At 44.7% G+C, this 18,151-nt stretch overlaps 1 long non-coding RNA gene across 50 annotated transcripts in view; it reads left to right on the top strand.

Moving 5' to 3' along the window:
- LOC307181221 overlaps positions 1-18,151 on the top strand; it is a 2,056,127-nt gene that overhangs the window by 1,263,781 nt on the left and 774,195 nt on the right. For 46 of the 50 annotated variants that reach the window (XR_013826124.1, XR_013826125.1, XR_013826150.1 and 43 more), the window contains 2 exons: positions 8,522-8,603; positions 11,685-11,766. This is a non-coding gene — a long non-coding RNA (uncharacterized lncRNA). The remainder of the gene's footprint in view (positions 1-8,521; positions 8,604-11,684; positions 11,767-18,151) is intronic. The other 4 variants (XR_013826167.1, XR_013826170.1, XR_013826132.1 and 1 more) reach the window with 3 other exon arrangements.

Genomic DNA, 18,151 nt, shown 5'->3' on the forward strand with positions numbered 1-18,151 from the left:
GACTCTCCAAGTCGGGAGAGTGTTAGTAAAGCGTCTGGAATATTGCACCTGAGTACCAGGGTACGAAAACTGAGACATATTTGAACACGTCTCCCGATCACATGGTTGATCATACTCTAGGTTCCACATGCATGTTTTAGCTGAAGGAAGAATACCTTAAACCTGGGTACTTGAAACCCATGGAATGGGTACCATGCAATATGACTTCAAAGGGTCTTCATTTGCTCACCGAACCTCTCCAATCCTATCACTGCTGCGTTTATGCCCCTGTACACATGCTTGATTTTCTTTCGGAGACATAGCAATCCATAGGTTTTAAGATACTTACTAGTCAGGTACATTCTTAGGCGTTTAATATGCGGTGTTGAGTCCATTTCGTTGAGCAAGGAGTACCTCTTGTCTATTCCATATTTGGCTTAAGGAACTTTATCTCTGCTCATTTCAATCTCTGGTTTTATGCAGCACCCCAACTCACCTTTACCCTTAAGCAAGAATAAGTTGGTTTTCTAAATTTGAGACCCTGTTCTGTTCTGTAATTCAGTTCCTGTGTAGCCAAGTTTACATTCGTGTATTACTGATATCTTATGATGTTTCTTTTTCTGTGTGACTTATTTCAGTTAGAATCATCATACCTGAATCCACTCATTGTGCTGCTAAGGGCCTGATGACACAGATTTCATGCTGAGTGATATTGCTTTGTAAGTAAATACCACAACTTCTTTATCCATTTTTCACTTTCTGCGATGTTGAACTTGTACTGTAAACGAGGTTCTTGTAAACAGAGCCGTTCCAAACTTTGGGGTGGCTGTGTCTTTTTGATTTTAAATTCCCTAAGCTATAGGACCATAAGTGGAAGTGCCCTAGGCTCTGTTGCTTTGTTTTTTAGATGTTTCAGGAAACACCATACACTTCTCCCGAGTGTCTGTTGGCAATTTACATCCCGCCCATCAGCATAACAAGGCTCCCAGTTCTCCATGGCCTGTCCTGCCTTTCTGGATTTTACACTTTTTTCAGATGGCCCTTTTGACCGGGGGGAAGTGAGACTTCATTGTAGTGCAGATTTCCTTTGCAAGATAGCTTGGTTGGCCAAAAAGGGCGTATGCGTTTTTTCCTGAATATATTCAGGAAAAAACGCATACGCCCTTTTTGGCCAAGTGCATCATTGTGGACGTTCTGCCTCTTTTCCTATGCTTTCAATGCAATTCCAGTCTACCTCCTGAAATCGGTATCCTGCAATTCTGCCCCGCTTTCAAGTCCTCTTGGCAGCCTTACTTCAGTCTATTTTTGGACGATAGCTGTCATTTATAACTCTGCAGGTTTGTGAATTACAGTGCCCCTGAGCTCCTTTCTTCAACTCGCTTTCTTGTGACCTGGCCGCAACACCACAGGATGGCTTCAGGCCCAAATCTCGTTCCGGCACGGCACGCTGAAACATTGGTTAATTCCTCTTCCTGGTGGGAAATGAGAGTTAAATTTGCCCGTCCAGACACCTCCAGCTAGTCTCTCATTGGTTCTCGCTATTCCTGTTCATCTTCCGCAGAAATTGCAAACTGGGCCAAACAGGAGGTTAAAGGCACTGACTCTCCAAGTCGGGAGAGTGTTAGTAAAGCGTCTGGAATGTTGCACCCGAGTACCAGGGTACGAAAACTGAGACATATTTGAACACGTCTCCCGATCACATGGTTCATCATACTCTGGGTTCCACATGCATGTTTTAGCTGAAGGAAGAATACCTAAAACCTGGGTAGTTGAAACCCGTGGAATGGGTACCATGCAATATGACTTCAAAGGGTCTTCATTTGCTCACCGAACCTCTCCAATCCTATCACTGCTGCGTTTATGCCCCTGTACACATGCTTGATTCTCTTTCGGAGACATAGCAATCCATAGGTTTTAACATACTTACTAGTCAGGTACATTCTTAGGCGTTTAATATGCGGTGTTGAGTCCATTTCGTTGAGCAAGGAGTAGCTCTTGTCTCTTCCATATTTGGCTTAAGGAACTTTATCTGTGCTCATTTCAATCTCTGGTTTTATGCAGCACCCCAACTCACCTTTACCCTTAAGCAAGAATAAGTTGGTTTTCTAAATTTGAGACCCTATTTCTGTTCTGTAATTCAGTTCCTGTGTAGCCAAGTTTACATTCGTGTATTACTGATATCTTATGATGTTTCTTTTTCTGTGTGACTTATTTCAGTTAGAATCATCATACCTGAATCCACTCATTGTGCTGCTAAGGGCCTGATGACACAGATTTCATTGCTGAGTGATATTGCTTTGTAAGTAAATACCACAACTTCTTTATCCATTTTTCACTTTCTGCGATGTTGAACTTGTACTGTAAACGAGGTTCTTGTAAACAGAGCCGTTCCAAACTTTGGGGTGGCTGTGTCTTTTTGATTTTAATTTCCCAAAGCTATAGGACCATAAGTGGAAGTGCCCTAGGCTCTGTTGCTTTGTTTTTTAGATGTTTCAGGAAACACCATACACTTCTCCGGAGTGTCTGTTGGCAATTTACATCCCGCCCATCAGCATAACAAGGCTCCCAGTTCTCCATGGCCTGTCCTGCCTTTCTGGATTTTACACTTTTCTCAGATGGCCCTTTTGACCGGGGGGAAGTGAGACTTCATTGTAGTGCAGATTTCCTTTGCAAGATTGCTTGGTTGGCCAAAAAGGGCGTATGCGTTTTTTCCTGAATATATTCAGGAAAAAACGCATACGCCCTTTTTGGCCAAGTGCATCATTGTGGACGTTCTGCCTCTTTTCCTATGCTTTCAATGCAATTCCAGTCTACCTCCTGAAATCGGTATCCTGCAATTCTGCCCCGCTTTCAAGTCCTCTTGGCAGCCTTACTTCAGTCTATTTTTGGACGATAGCTGTCATTTATAACTCTGCAGGTTTGTGAATTACAGTGCCCCTGAGCTCCTTTCTTCAACTCGCTTTCTTGTGACCTGGCCGCAACACCACAGGATGGCTTCAGGCCCAAATCTCGTTCCGGCACGGCACGCTGAAACTTTGGTTAATTCCTCTTCCTGGTGGGAAATGAGAGTTAAATTTGCCCGTCCAGACACCTCCAGCTAGTCTCTCATTGGTTCTCGCTATTCCTGTTCATCTTCCGCAGAAATTGCAAACTGGGCCAAACAGGAGGTTAAAGGCACTGACTCTCCAAGTCGGGAGAGTGTTAGTAAAGCGTCTGGAATGTTGCACCCGAGTACCAGGTTACGAAAACTGAGACATATTTGAACACGTCTCCCGATCACATGGTTCATCGTACTCTGGGTTCCACATGCATGTTTTAGCTGAAGGAAGAATAACTAAAACCTGGGTAGTTGAAACCCGTGGAATGGGTACCATGCAATATGACTTCAAAGGGTCTTCATTTGCTCACCGAACCTCTCCAATCCTATCACTGCTGCGTTTATGCCCCTGTACACATGCTTGATTCTCTTTCGGAGACATAGCAATCCATAGGTTTTAACATACTTACTAGTCAGGTACATTCTTAGGCGTTTAATATGCGGTGTTGAGTCCATTTCGTTGAGCAAGGAGTAGCTCTTGTCTATTCCATATTTGGCTTAAGGAACTTTATCTGTGCTCATTTCAATCTCTGGTTTTATGCAGCACCCCAACTCACCTTTACCCTTAAGCAAGCATAAGTTGGTTTTCTAAATTTGAGACCCTGTTCTGTTTTGTAATTCAGTTCCTGTGTAGCCAAGTTTACATTCCATGTATTACTGATATCTTATGATGTTTCTTTTTCTGTGTGACTTATTTCAGTTAGAATCATCATACCTGAATCCACTCATTGTGCTGCTAAGGGCCTGATGACACAGATTTCATTGCTGAGTGATATTGCTTTGTAAGTAAATACCACAACTTCTTTATCCATTTTTCACTTTCTGCGATGTTGAACTTGTACTGTAAACGAGGTTCTTGTAAACAGAGCCGTTCCAAACTTTGGGGTGGCTGTGTCTTTTTGATTTTAATTTCCCTAAGCTATAGGACCATAAGTGGAAGTGCCCTAGGTTCTGTTGCTTTGTTTTTTAGATGTTTCAGGAAACACCATACACTTCTCCCGAGTGGTTGTTGGCAATTTACATCCCGCCCATCAGCATAACAAGGCTCCCAGTTCTCCATGGCCTGTCCTGCCTTTCTGGATTTTACACTTTTTTCAGATGGCCCTTTTGACCGGGGGGAAGAGAGACTTCATTGTAGTGCAGATTTCCTTTGCAAGCTTGCTTGGTTGGCCAAAAAGGGCGTATGCATTTTTTCCTGAATATATTCAGGAAAAAACGCATACGCCCTTTTTGGCCAAGTGCATCATTGTGGACGTTCTGCCTCTTTTCCTATGCTTTCAATGCAATTCCAGTCTACCTCCTGAAATCGGTTTCCTGCAATTCTGCCCCGCTTTCAAGTCCTCTTGGCAGCCTTACTTCAGTATATTTTTGGACGATAGCTGTCATTTATAACTCTGCAGGTTTGTGAATTACAGTGCCCCTGAGCTCCTTTCTTCAACTCGCTTTCTTGTGACCTGGCCGCAACACCGCAGGATGGCTTCAGGCCCTAATCTGGTTCCGGCATGGCACGCTGAGCCTTTGGTTAATTCCTCTTCCTGGTGGGAAATGAGAGTTAAATTTGCCCGTCCAGACACCTCCAGCTAGCCTCTCATTGGTTCTCGCTATTCCTGTTCATCTTCCGCAGAAATTGCAAACTGGGCCAAACAGGAGGTTAAAGGGACTGACTCTCCAAGTCGGGAGAGTGTTAGTAAAGCGTCTGGAATGTTGCACCCGAGTACCAGGGTACGAAAACTGAGACATATTTGAACACGTCTCCCGATCACATGGTTGATCATACTCTGGGTTCCACATGCATGTTTTAGCTGAAGGAAGAATACCTAAAACCTGGGTAGTTGAAACCCGTGGAATGGGTACCATGCAATATGACTTCAAAGGGTCTTCATTTGCTCACCGAACCTCTCCAATCCTATCACTGCTGCGTTTATGCCCCTGTACACATGCTTGATTCTCTTTTGGAGACATAGCAATCCATAGGTTTTAAGATACTTACTAGTCAGGTACATTCTTAGGCGTTTAATATGGGGTGTTGAGTCCATTTCATAGAGCAAGGAGTAGCTCTTCTCTATTCCATATTTGGCTTAAGGAACTTTATCTGTGCTCATTTCAATCTCTGGTTTTATGCAGCACCCCAACTCACCTTTCCCCTTAAGCAAGCATAAGTTGGTTTTCTAAATTTGAGACCCTGTTCTGTTTTCGAATTCAGTTCCTGTGTAGCCAAGTTTACATTCCGTGTATTAGTGATATCTTATGATGTTTCTTTTTCTGTGTGACTTATTTCAGTTAGAATCATCGTACCTGAATCCACTCATTGTGCTGCTACGGGCCTGATGACATAGATTTCATTGCTGAGTGATACTGCATTGTACGTAAGTACCACAAGTTCTTTATCCATTTTTCACTTTCTGTGATATTGAATTTTTACGGTAAACGAGGTTCTTGTAAACAGAGGCGTCCCAAACTTTGGGGTGCCTGTGTCTTTTTGATTTAAATTTCCTTAAGCTATAGGACCATAAGTGGAAGTGCCCTAGGCTCTGTTGCTTTGTTTTTTAGATGTTTCAGGAAACACCATACACTTCTCCAGAGTGTCTGTTGGCAATTTACATCCCGCCCATCAGCATAACAAGGCTCCCAGTTCTCCATGGCCTGTCCTGCTTTTCTGGATTTTACACTTTCTTCAGATGGCCCTTTTGACCGGGGGGAAGTGAGACTTCATTGTAGTGCAGATTTCCTTTGCAAGCTTGCTTGGTTGGCCAAAAAGGGCGTATGCGTTTTTTCCTGAATATATTCAGGAAAACACGCATACGCCCTTTTTGGCCAAGTGCATCATTGTGGACGTTCTGCCTCTTTTCCTATGCTTTCAATGCAATTCCAGTCTACCTCCTGAAATCGGTTTCCTGCAATTCTGCCCCGCTTTCAAGTCCTCTTGGCAGCCTTACTTCAGTCTATTTTTGGACGATAGCTGTCATTTATAACTCTGCAGGTTTGTGAATTACAGTGCCCCTGAGCTCCTTTCTTCAACTCGCTTTCTTTTGAGCTGGCCGCAACACCGCAGGATGGCTTCAGGCCCTAATCTGGTTCCGGTACGGCACGCTGAGCCTTTGGTTATTTCCTCTTCCTGGTGGGAAATGAGAGTTAAATTTGCCCGTCCAGACACCTCCAGCTAGCCTCTCATTGGTTCTTGCTATTCCTGTTCATCTTCCGCAGAAATTGCAAACTGGGCCAAACAGGAGGTTAAAGGCACTGACTCTCCAAGTGGGGAGAGTGTTAGTAAAGCGTCTGGAATGTTGCACCGAAGTACCAGGGGACGAAAACTGAGACATATTTGAACACGTCTCCCGATCACACGGTTCATCATACTCTGGGTTCCACATGCATGTTTTAGCTGAAGAAAGAATACCTTAAACCTGGAGAGTTGAGACCCGTGGAATGGGTACCATGCAATATGACTTCAAAGGGTCTTCATTTGCTCACCGAACCTCTCCAATCCTATCACTGCTGCGTTTATGACCCTTTTACACATGCTTGATTCTCTTTTGGAGACATAGCAATCCATAGGTTTTAAGATACTTACTAGTCAGGTACATTCTTAGGCGTTTAATATGGGGTGTTGAGTCCATTTCGTTGAGCAAGGAGTAGCTCTTGTCTGTTCCATATTTGGCTTAAGGAACTTTATCTGTGCTCATTTCAATCTCTGGTTTTATGCAGCACCCCAACTCACCTTTCCCCTTAAGCAAGCATAAGTTGGTTTTCTAAATTTGAGACCCTGTTCTGTTTTGGAATTCATTTCCTATGTAGCCAAGGTTACATTCCGTGTATTAGTGATATCTTTTGATGTTTCTTTTTCTGTGTGACTTATTTCAGTTAGAATCATCGTACCTGAATCCACTCATTATGCTGCTACGGGCCTGATGACATAGATTTCATTGCTGAGTGATACTGCATTGTACGTAAGTACCACAACTTCTTTATCCATTTTTCACTTTCTGCGATGTTGAACTTGTACGGTAAACGAGGTTCTTGTAAACAGAGGCGTCCCAAACTTTGGGGTGGCTGTGTCTTTTTGATTTTAATTTCCCTAAGCTATAGGACCATAAGTGGAAGTGCCCTAGGCTCTGTTGCTTTGTTTTTTCGATGTTTCAGGAAACACCATACACTTCTCCCGAGTGTCTGTTGGCAATTTACATCCCGCCCATCAGCATAACAAGGCTCCCAGTTCTCCATGGCCTTTCCTGCCTTTCTGGATTTTACACTTTTTTCAGATGGCCCTTTTGACCGGGGGGAAGTGAGACTTCATTGTAGTGCAGATTTCCTTTGCAAGCTTGCTTGGTTGGCCAAAAAGGGCGTATGCGTTTTTTCCTGAATGTATTCAGGAAAAAACGCATACGCCCTTTTTGGCCAAGTGCATCATTGTGGACGTTCTGCCTCTTTTCCTATGCTTTCAATGCAATTCCAGTCTACCTCCTGAAATCGGTTTCCTGCATTTCTGCCCCGCTTTCAAGTCCTCTTGGCAGCCTTACTTCAGTATATTTTTGGACGATAGCTGCCATTTATAACTCTGCAGGTTTGTGAATTACAGTGTCCCTGAGCTCCTTTCTTCAACTCGCTTTCTTGTGAGCTGGCCGCAACACCGCAGGATGGCTTCAGGCCCTAATCTGGTTCCGGCACGGCACGCTGAGCCTTTGGTTAATTCCTCTTCCTGGTGGGAAATGAGAGTTAAATTTGCCCGTCCAGACACCTCCAGCTAGTCTGTCATTGGTTCTCGCTATTCCTGTTCATCTTCCACAGAAATTGCAAACTGGGCCAAAGAGGAGGTTAAAGGCGCTGACTCTCCAAGTGGGGAGAGTGTTAGTAAAGCGTCTGGAATGTTGCACCCGAGTACCAGGGGAAGAAAACTGAGACATATTTGAACACGTCTCCCGTTCACATGGTTGATCATACTCTGGGTTCCACATGCATGTTTTAGCTGAAGGAAGAATACCTTAAACCTGGAGAGTTGAGACCCGTGGAATGGGTACCATGCAATATGACTTCAAAGGGTCTTCATTTGCTCACCGAACCTCTCCAATCCTATCACTGCTGCGTTTATGCCCCTGTACACGTGCTTGATTCTCTTTTGGAGACATAGCAATCCATAGGTTTTAAGATACTTACTAGTCAGGTACATTCTTAGGCGTTTAATATGGGGTGTTGAGTCCATTTCGTTGAGCAAGGAGTAGCTCTTCTCTATTCCATATTTGGCTTCAGGAACTTTATCTGTGCTCATTTCAATCTCTGGTTTTATGCAGCACCCCAACTCACCTTTCCCCTTAAGCAAGCATAAGTTGGTTTTCTAAATTTGAGACCCTGTTCTGTTTTGCAATGCAGTTCCTGTGTAGCCAAGTTTACATTCCGTGTATTAGTGATATCTTATGATGTTTCTTTTTCTGTGTGACTTATTTCATTTAGAATCATCATACCTGAATCCACTCATTATGCTGCTACGGGCCTGATGACATAGATTTCATTGCTGAGTGATACTGCATTGTACGTAAGTACCACAACTTCTTTATCCATTTTTCACTTTCTGTGATGTTGAACTTGTACTGTAAATGAGGTTCTTGTAAACAGAGGCGTCCCAAACTTTGGGGTGGCTGTGTCTTTTTGATTTTAATTTCCCTAAGCTATAGGACCATAAGTGGAAGTGCCCTAGGCTCTGTTGCTTTGTTTTTTAGATGTTTCAGTAAAAAACACCATACACTTCTCCCGAGTGTCTGTTGGCAATTTACATCCCGCCCATTAGCATAACAAGGCTCCCAGTTCTCCATGGCCTGTCCTGCCTTTCTGGATTTTAGACTTTTTTCAGATGGCCCTTTTGACCGGGGCGAAGTGAGACTTCATTGTAGTGCAGATTTCCTTTACAAGCTTGCTTGGTTGGCCAAAAAGCATGTATACGTTTTTTCCTGAATATATTCAGGAAAAAACGCATACGCTCTTTTTGGCCAAGTGCATCATTGTGGACGTTCTGCCTCTTTTCCTATGCTTTCAATGCAATTCCAGTCTACCTCCTGAAATCGGTTTCCTGCAATTCTGCCCTGCTTTCAAGTCCTCTTGGCAGCCTTACTTCAGTCTATTTTTGGACGATAGCTGTCATTTATAACTCTGCAGGTTTGTGAATTATAGTGTCCCTGAGCTCCTTTCTTCAACTCGCTTTCTTGTGAGCTGGCCGCAACACCGCAGGATGTCTTCAGGCCCTAATCTGGTTCCGGCACGGCACGCTGAGCCTTTGGTTATTTCCTCTTCCTGGTGGGAAATGAGAGTTAAATTTGCCCGTCCAGACACCTCCAGCTACTCTCTCATTGGTTCTCCCTATTCCTGTTCATCTTCCGCAGAAATTGCAAACTGGGCCAAACAGGAGGTTAAAGGCGCTGACTCTCCAAGTGGGGAGAGTGTTAGTAAAGCGTCTGGAATGTTGCACCCGAGTACCAGGGGAGGAAAACTGAGACATATTTGAACACGTCTCCCGTTCACACGGTTGATCATACTCTGGGTTCCACATGCATGTTGTAGCTGAAGGAAGAATACCTTAAACCTGGAGAGTTGAGACCCGTGGAATGGGTACCATGCAATATGTCTTCAAAGGGTCTTCATTTGCTCACCGAACCTCTCCAATCCTATCACTGCTGCGTTTATGCCCCTGTACACACGCTTGATTCTCTTTTGGAGACATAGCAATCCATAGGTTTTAAGATACTTACTAGTCAGGTACATTCTTAGGCGTTTAATATGGGGTGTTGAGTCCATTTCGTTGAGCAAGGAGTAGCTCTTGTCTATTCCATATTTGGCTTAAGGAACTTTATCTGTGCCCATTTCAATCTCTGGTTTTATGCAGCACCCCAACTCACCTTTCCCCTTAAGCAAGCATAAGTTGGTTTTCTAAATTTGAGACCCTGTTCTGTTTTGGAATGCAGTTCCTGTGTAGCCAAGTTTACATTCCGTGTATTAGTGATATCTTATGATGTTTCTTTTTCTGTGTGACTTATTTCATTTAGAATCATCGTATCTGAATCCACTCATTATGCTGCTACGGGCCTGATGACATAGATTTCATTGCTGAGTGATACTGCATTGTACGTAAGTACCACAAGTTCTTTATCCATTTTTCACTTTCTGTGATATTGAACTTGTACGGTAAACGAGGTTCTTGTAAACAGAGGCGTCCCAAACTTTGGGGTGGCTGTGTCTTTTTGATTTTAATTTCCCTAAGCTATAGGACCATAAGTGGAAGTGCCCTAGGCTCTGTTGCTTTGTTTTTTAGATGTTTCAGGAAACACCATACACTTCTCCCGAGTGTCTGTTGGCAATTTACATCCCGCCCATCAGCATAACAAGGCTCCTACTTCTCCATGGCCTGTCCTGCCTTTCTGGATTTTACACTTTTTTCAGATGGCCCTTTTGACCGGGGGGAAGTGAGACTTCATTGTAGTGCAGATTTCCTTTGCAAGCTTGCTTGGTTGGCCAAAAAGGGTGTATACGTTTTTTCCTGAATATATTCAGGAAAAAACGCATACGCCCTTTTTGGCCAAGTGCATCATTGTGGACGTTCTGCCTCTTTTCCTATGCTTTCAATGCAATTCCAGTCTACCTCCTGAAATCGGTTTCCTGCAATTCTGCCCTGCTTTCAAGTCCTCTTGGCAGCCTTACTTCAGTATATTTTTGGACGATAGCTGTCATTTATAACTCTGCAAGTTTGTGAATTATAGTGTCCCTGAGCTCCTTTCTTCAACTCGCTTTCTTGTGAGCTGGCCGCAACACCGCAGGATGGCTTCAGGCCCTAATCTGGTTCCGGCACGGCACGCTGAGCCTTTCGTTATTTCCTCTTCCTGGTGGGAAATGAGAGTTAAATTTGCCCGTCCAGACACCTCCAGCTAGTCTCTCATTGGTTCTCCCTATTCCTGTTCATCTTCCGCAGAAATTGCAAACTGGGCCAAACAGGAGGTTAAAGGCGCTGACTCTCCAAGTGGGGAGAGTGTTAGTAAAGCGTCTGGAATGTTGCACCCGAGTACCAGGGGAGGAAAACTGAGACATATTTGAACACGTCTCCCGTTCACACGGTTGATCATACTCTGGGTTCCACATGCATGTTTTAGCTGAAGGAAGAATACCTTAAACCTGGAGAGTTGAGACCCGTGGAATGGGTACCATGCAATATGTCTTCAAAGGGTCTTCATTTGCTCACCGAACCTCTCCAATCCTATCACTGCTGCGTTTATGCCCCTGTACACACGCTTGATTCTCTTTTGGAGACATAGCAATCCATAGGTTTTAAGATACTTACTAGTCAGGTACATTGTTAGGCGTTTAATATGCGGTGTTGAGTCCATTTCGTTGAGCAAGGAGTAGCTCTTGTCTGTTCCATATTTGGCTTAAGGAACTTTATCTGTGCTCATTTCAATCTCTGGTTTTATGCAGCACCCCAACTCACCTTTCCCCTTAAGCAAGCATAAGTTGGTTTTCTATATTTGAGACGCTGTTCTGTTTTGGAATGCAGTTCCTGTGTAGCCAAGTTTACATTCCGTGTATTAGTGATATCTTATGATGTTTCTTTTTCTGTGTGACTTATTTCATTTAGAATCATCGTACCTGAATCCACTCATTATGCTGCTACGGTCCTGATGACATAGATTTCATTGCTGAGTGATACTGCATTGTACGTAAGTACCACAAGTTCTTTATCCATTTTTCACTTTCTGTGATATTAAACTTGTACGGTAAATGAGGTTCTTGTAAACAGAGGCGTCCCAAACTTTGGGGTGGCTGTGTCTTTTTGATTTTAATTTCCCTAAGCTATAGGACCATAAGTGGAAGTGCCCTAGGCTCTGTTGCTTTGTTTTTTAGATGTTTCAGGAAACACCATACACTTCTCCCGAGTGTCTGTTGGCAATTTACATCCCGCCCATCAGCATAACAAGGTTCCCAGTTCTCCATGGCCTGTCCTGCATTTCTGGTTTTTACAATTTTTTAGGATGGCCCTTTTGACCGGTGGGAAGTGAGACTTCTTTGTTGTGCACATTTGCATTGCTTGCTTGCTTCGTTGCCCATAAAGTGCGTATGGGTTTTTCCTGGATATAGTCAGGAAAAAACGCATACGCCCTTTTGGGCCAACTGCATCATTGTCGAAATTCTGCCGCTTTTCATGTGCGTTAAAGATGAGTCCAATCTATCTCTTGAAATCTGTTTCTTGCAATTCTGTCTTGCATTCAGATCCTCTTCTTTGCCTTACCTCAACATATTTTTGGACGTTAGTTTTCATTTATAACTCTGCAGGTTTGTGAATTGCAGTGACCCTGAGCTCCATTTTTTAAGTTGCTCTTTTGTGAGCTGGCCTCAAACTCGCAGGATTGCTTCAGGCCCTATTTTGGCTCCGGCGAGGCAGGCTGAGCCTTCCTTTAATTCTTACTCTTAATGGGAAATTAGAGTGATATGTGCCCGTCCAAACCCCTACAACTCTTCTCTCATTGGTTCCCCCCCTTCCCGTTCATCCTCCTCACAATTTGCAAAATGTGTGAAACAGAAGTTTAAATGTGCTGATTCTCCAAGTGGGGAGATTCTAAGTAGCGTGGCTGGAATGGTGAACAGGAGCACCAGGAGAGGATAAATGAGGTGCATTTTAGACACATCTCCCGATCACATGGTGTACAGTCCTCTGGGTTTTCCATGCATGTTTTAGCTGTAGGAAGATCCCTTGAACCTGCAGATTTGGGACCCATTGAATGGGTACCAGGTAGTATTACTTTAAAGGGTGTGCATTTCCTCACCCAACCTCACATTTCTCTTAGCGCAAACAGTTTCCAGCCTTATGTCTCATCCTGCTGTGGGTCTAGATGTGTTCAATCCATGTTGCATCACCGTCCCTGAGGAAAAGTTGTAAGAGGTTTTCTCTGTCTCTCTGTCGTTTATTTTTTTCAATTTATTACTATATTGGTTACAGCTGATTTTCAAAGCTCTGTTTCTTGCTGCTGTACATCCACTTGATTCACGTACAGAGAGACATCAATAAATTCTTTTTCAGATTCTTACCAGTCGTATATATTCTTTTCCGGTGACTTGAGTGTGCTGAGTGCAGTTCTTTTAGCTACCGTGTAGGCCTTGTTGATTATCAGTTTGGTATTTGGAATGGTATCTTTGCTAATTTCAACCTCCTGGATGATGCCTCACCCCTCCCCACCTTTCCCGTTTAGCAGCCTTATGCGTGTTTTCTACATATTTGACTATGTTTTTGTTTTGTAATTTATTTCATGTGTAGCCATTTTGGATTCCACCTTTAAGTGATATCTTATGATATGTGTCTTTTTCTTTTTGAATTCTGTCACTTAGAATGATCATACGTAACTCCTCCGGAGTTGTTACAACTGGCCATATTTCATTGATTTCCAGGCTGAATAATATTCCACTCTACCTAAGTACCACATCTCTATCCATTTTTTCCCTCCAGAGACATTTAAGTTATATCCTAGTCGAGGATCTTTTAAACAGAGAGGGGGTAAACATTGGGGTGCCTGTGTCCTCTCGATTTTTGTTTTTCCCAAGATATACGCCCATGAGTGCAAGTGCCCTATGCTCTGTAGCTCATTTTGTAGATGCTTTAGTAAACACAATACACTTCTCCAGAATGGCCGTTGGCAATATACATTTCCACTATAAGTCTCACAGGGCTCCCTCTTCTCGTTGCCCTGTCCTGCATTTCTGTTGTTTACGCTTTATGAGGATGGCTCTTCTGACTGATGCGAAGTGATATCTTTTGTGGTATTGACTTCCAGTGCCCACCTGTTTGGTTGGCTAAAAAAGTGTATGCCCTTTTCTTGAATATATACAGAAAAGAACGCATACACCCTTTTTGGCCAACTGCAATGTTGGCAATGTTCAGCTCCTTTTCTTGTGCTTAATGGCGAGTCCTTTCTACCTCCTCAAATCCCTTTCCTGCCATTCTCCCTTGCTTACAAGTCCTTTTCTCTGACTTTCCTCAAGACATTTTTCAGTGATGGATATTTTCAACTCTGCAGTTTTGTGAATTTTACTGCCCCTGAGTTCCATTGTTCAACTCGTGTTTATGGGAACTGGCCACAAAGCAGCGGGATTTCCTCAAGCCCTATACTGTTTCCATGGGCAACCCTAGCCTTTGGTCAATTCGTCTTCCTGATTGGAAATTAGAGTGACATGTGCCTGTCTGAACACCTAGGACTTGTCTCTCATTGTTCCTCATCCTTCCGCTTCATCCTCTGGACAAATTCCAAACTGTACGCAACAGGATGTTGACAGTGCTGACATCTCCAAGTGGGGAGACTGTTAGTAAAGATGCTGGAGGGGTGAACCCGAGCACCAGGAGATGAGGAGATGAGATGCCTTTTCCAAACTCTTCCCGATCAGACGGTATACCATCCTCTGGGTGTGACAGACATGTTTTAGCAGTAGGAAGAGTCCCATTCATGTAAGGAGAACACCAGGGCTTTTTCAAAATCAGTGTCTCCCCGAAACCCAAACTGGGGAATTTTTTAAGCTATGGCTACACATATGTTCATTAAGGGCCTTGGGAAGTAGGCAGAGTCCAAACTTTAGATGATTGAAGTCTTCAGGGTCAGAAGCACTCACCACCAGCTTCCCTTAGGCTACACTTTAACTGTCATTGATAGATGATGTCAATAAAAATATCTATTCTTTTTCAGATTATTTCCCCTTATAGGTTATTGCAAAATGTTGAGTGTAGTTCCCTGTGCTATACAGTAGTTCCTTGTTGATGATCTATTTTATACATAGCAGTGTGTATGTGTTAATTCCAAACTGTTAATTTATCCCTCCTCCCACCTTTCCCCTTTGGTAATAATAAATTATAAGATTTTATACTTCTCAGAAATGGGGGAGCTGAAAGAGAGGTATCATTTTCAATGGAAAAGCATTTAAAACAAGATTGAAGGTTTAACCAAGATTATTAGATGTACATCCTTGGAAAGAAATCACTTCGTTTCTCTAATATTGACCTGACAAATAAGACAAACCTTTTCACTGAACTTGCTTATAAAAAGTGATGGAAATATCAAATGGAAGTGTTAAAAACATCTTATTTTACCCGAGCCTTATACACTGTTCTATGTTAACTACAGTTTGGCTCACACATCTGTTCATTGAGGTTACAATAGTCTCAATTTCTGTTACTGATCCTCCAGAGTGGACCCCAACAAGTGTCCCCCTGCCCAGTGTCATTGGGACCAACAGATCGAGACTGAGTTTTGTTCACAAGCAAAGGAAACTTTATATTTTGATCAGAGAATGGGGAGGTGAGAGCATGCACTACCCCGTGGGCTGTGGGCTGGGCTGCTGTGTAGAGATCCTGTCAGAGTCAGTGGGAGGGAGGGAGGCGGTGGAGCTCTCGAGGGCCGGGTTGGCTGTAGCTCAGGCTCTATATCGTGGAGTCTGCACTGGGCCCCAGGAGCTGAGGTGTCGACCCAGCCATTCTGCAGTAGGAAATCTGGTCTGAAGTACCGGGTGTGGAACCTCTGCATGCGGGACCCTAGGAGCACGTGAAATTAGACAAAGCACAAAGGATAAAAAAGGTTAGACTTGACTTTATTGCCCAGATTCTACTTTTATCTCCCAGGGATTTTTAATGGGCTTTGCTGGGGACAAACCCCTCCTCTGCCTTTTGTCCCGTTCCTCATTCTTGGAGTGCTGAGGGTGCAGACCCTTCTTCTGTAACTGCTGAGTGCTGAGTTGGGAGCCCTCATACCCTGGGGCGAGGGTCAGAGCTTCTCCCCAGCAGCCTCCCGGTGACGTTGATTGTCCCCAGGACCCCTGCCTCCCTGCTCGTCCACCTGAGCACCAGCATTGGAAGTGTTATAGATTCTAATGACCTTTAAGGGTCCAGGAAAGAGATGTGCAGAGACGCTGTGGGGGCCGGTTTCACCCCGCCCCACATTTGTTCGGCCACCTTAGGCTGACCGTCTCTGCCAGCCTAGATGCTCTGACCAGTAGTCTGCGCTTTCTTCAATTAGGCCCCTGAATTAACGTACAAACAGCACCAGGTGTCAGAGCCCTGCCCGCTCAACTCCCAGACAGTCCAGGGTCAGTGGTGATCAAGGACCATGATGGCTACTGAGTCAACAGCCTTTTGAAGTAAACAGGAGTCCAGCCGGTCTTATTGGCCACCATCATCACGGTGTCTGTAGGCTTTTCTATGGTGACAGTGTGGTATACTGTTCCCCCGCCAAGATTATTAGCTCCCCTCTGGGTGCAGTAAGTCCTGCAAGCAGTAGTCTACTCTTTTGGGACACACTCTTGTTGTTTTATGAGAGAAACTCCAGGTCAAGTGATGTTCACACGAGTCGTCATGGTGCCCTGTTGCCCCCGGTTATCTCTCTGGATGTTGGAGTTGGAGGGCCTCCTCACTCGAGGTCGGTGTGCCCACGGAGCGAACCCTGCAACTTCAGGGCATGGTTGGTGGTTAGGATCACCACGTGGGGTCCTTTTCCCTTAGGAGGGAGGTGGCCTTTTGGGCTGCTGATTTCCAGGTTTTTAGATACCGCCAGTATCTTGGCCAGATGTGGCAGTGGGCCAAGCCCCTTAGTGACCGTAGTTTATCCTACCTGGATGGCATTCTTGCATTGTTCCATTTCAAGTGGTCCCAGTTTTTGCACTAATTCTCCAATGGCGATTCACCTTTCACCGGGAATGTAAAGGTCAAAGGGTTTAGCTAAATTAGGGAGTTCCAGGGCAAGGGTCTGAATTGACTGCTCTTTCCATTCTTGAAAGGCCACTTCTGGATTCTATTCAAAAGGATCATCATCTTTTCCTTTCAGTGTTTCATATAGAGGCCCAGCTAGTAGACTGTAGCTAGGGATCCAGAAGCAGCAAACCCTGGCCTCCCCAGGAACCCCTAAGCTGTCTTCTAGTTTTAGAAAGGGGTAAGGCTGAAAATGGTTTCTTCCCTTTCCTGGGATGGGCTTCTCTGACCTTCTGTGAGAATGAAGCCCAGGCAGGTCACCGCAGTCTGTGATATTTGAGCTTTTTCTTGGACAACTTCTATCCTTTATTGGCTTGGTAGTTCAGAGGCCTCCTTAGTAGGGCTGGTGATCAGAATGTCGTCTGCATATTGAAGGAGGGTTTCCTTTTCCAGAGGTAGAACTTTTAGGTCTTTAGCTAAGCTTTCCCCAAAGATGGTGTGGGAATTTTTGCACCCTTGGGGCCAGACGGCCCGGAAGTATTGTTTTAGTTGTATGTTGAGTCCTGCCACTCACAAGCCAAAATTTCTTGTGACTCTGGGACTAATGGAATACAATAGAAGGCATCATTGAAGACTAATACAGAATACCATGTCCTGGTGGTTGGTAGAATGACCAGCAGGGTGTAGGAATTAGGAGCAACTGGAGGTATATCTTCGGTGGCTTCACTGAGTGTCCTGACATCCTTTACCAGGTCCCCAGCGGCCCATGGGGCTCTCGTGGTCAGACCAATCCCAGAATATGGAGCTCACCTGTGCAGGTACCCCACCCCCACCCCAGCCCACGGGGCTCTCGTGGTCAGGCCCCTCCCAGGATACAGAGCTACCCTTGCAGGTACCGTGGCAGGGCTGGGCACACAGGAACCGTGCACATAGCCCTCATTGCAGAGCACCCCCAGCTCACCTGTCGCTCAGAGCTGACACAGAGCACCTCAGAGCAGGACTTGAACTAACAAACAGCAGCTGCGACAGGTCTGTGACCCTGGGCATCACTCCGTGAGGCCTCCCTCCACCTGGTCTTCCAGAGACTTCCACTGCACCCGGGGCACCAGGCCTCTGTCTCCAACCACCACCCACCCCTCCTCTCCCTGACTCCTGGGTTCCTCTCATTAGGAGAGGGTTTTCTTGAAGTTGTCTCCCACTCATGGGCCAGATAAAATGATTAGAAAACAAGCCAAAGCTGCAGCCCCTTGTCTATCCTGACTCTCAGGAGCCCACACCTGTTCCTTGGACCTGGCCGGTTCAGCAAGTTCCATTTTCTGCAACTGTGAGCCCCTGAGGGGTGATGATTGGCTGACCTGGGCAGCCTTACCGTGCCGGCCAGCCCT

The sequence above is a fragment of the Stenella coeruleoalba genome (genome assembly GCF_951394435.1).
Source record: "Stenella coeruleoalba genome assembly, contig: scaffold_47, whole genome shotgun sequence".
NCBI classification, from domain to species: domain Eukaryota; kingdom Metazoa; phylum Chordata; class Mammalia; order Artiodactyla; family Delphinidae; genus Stenella; species Stenella coeruleoalba.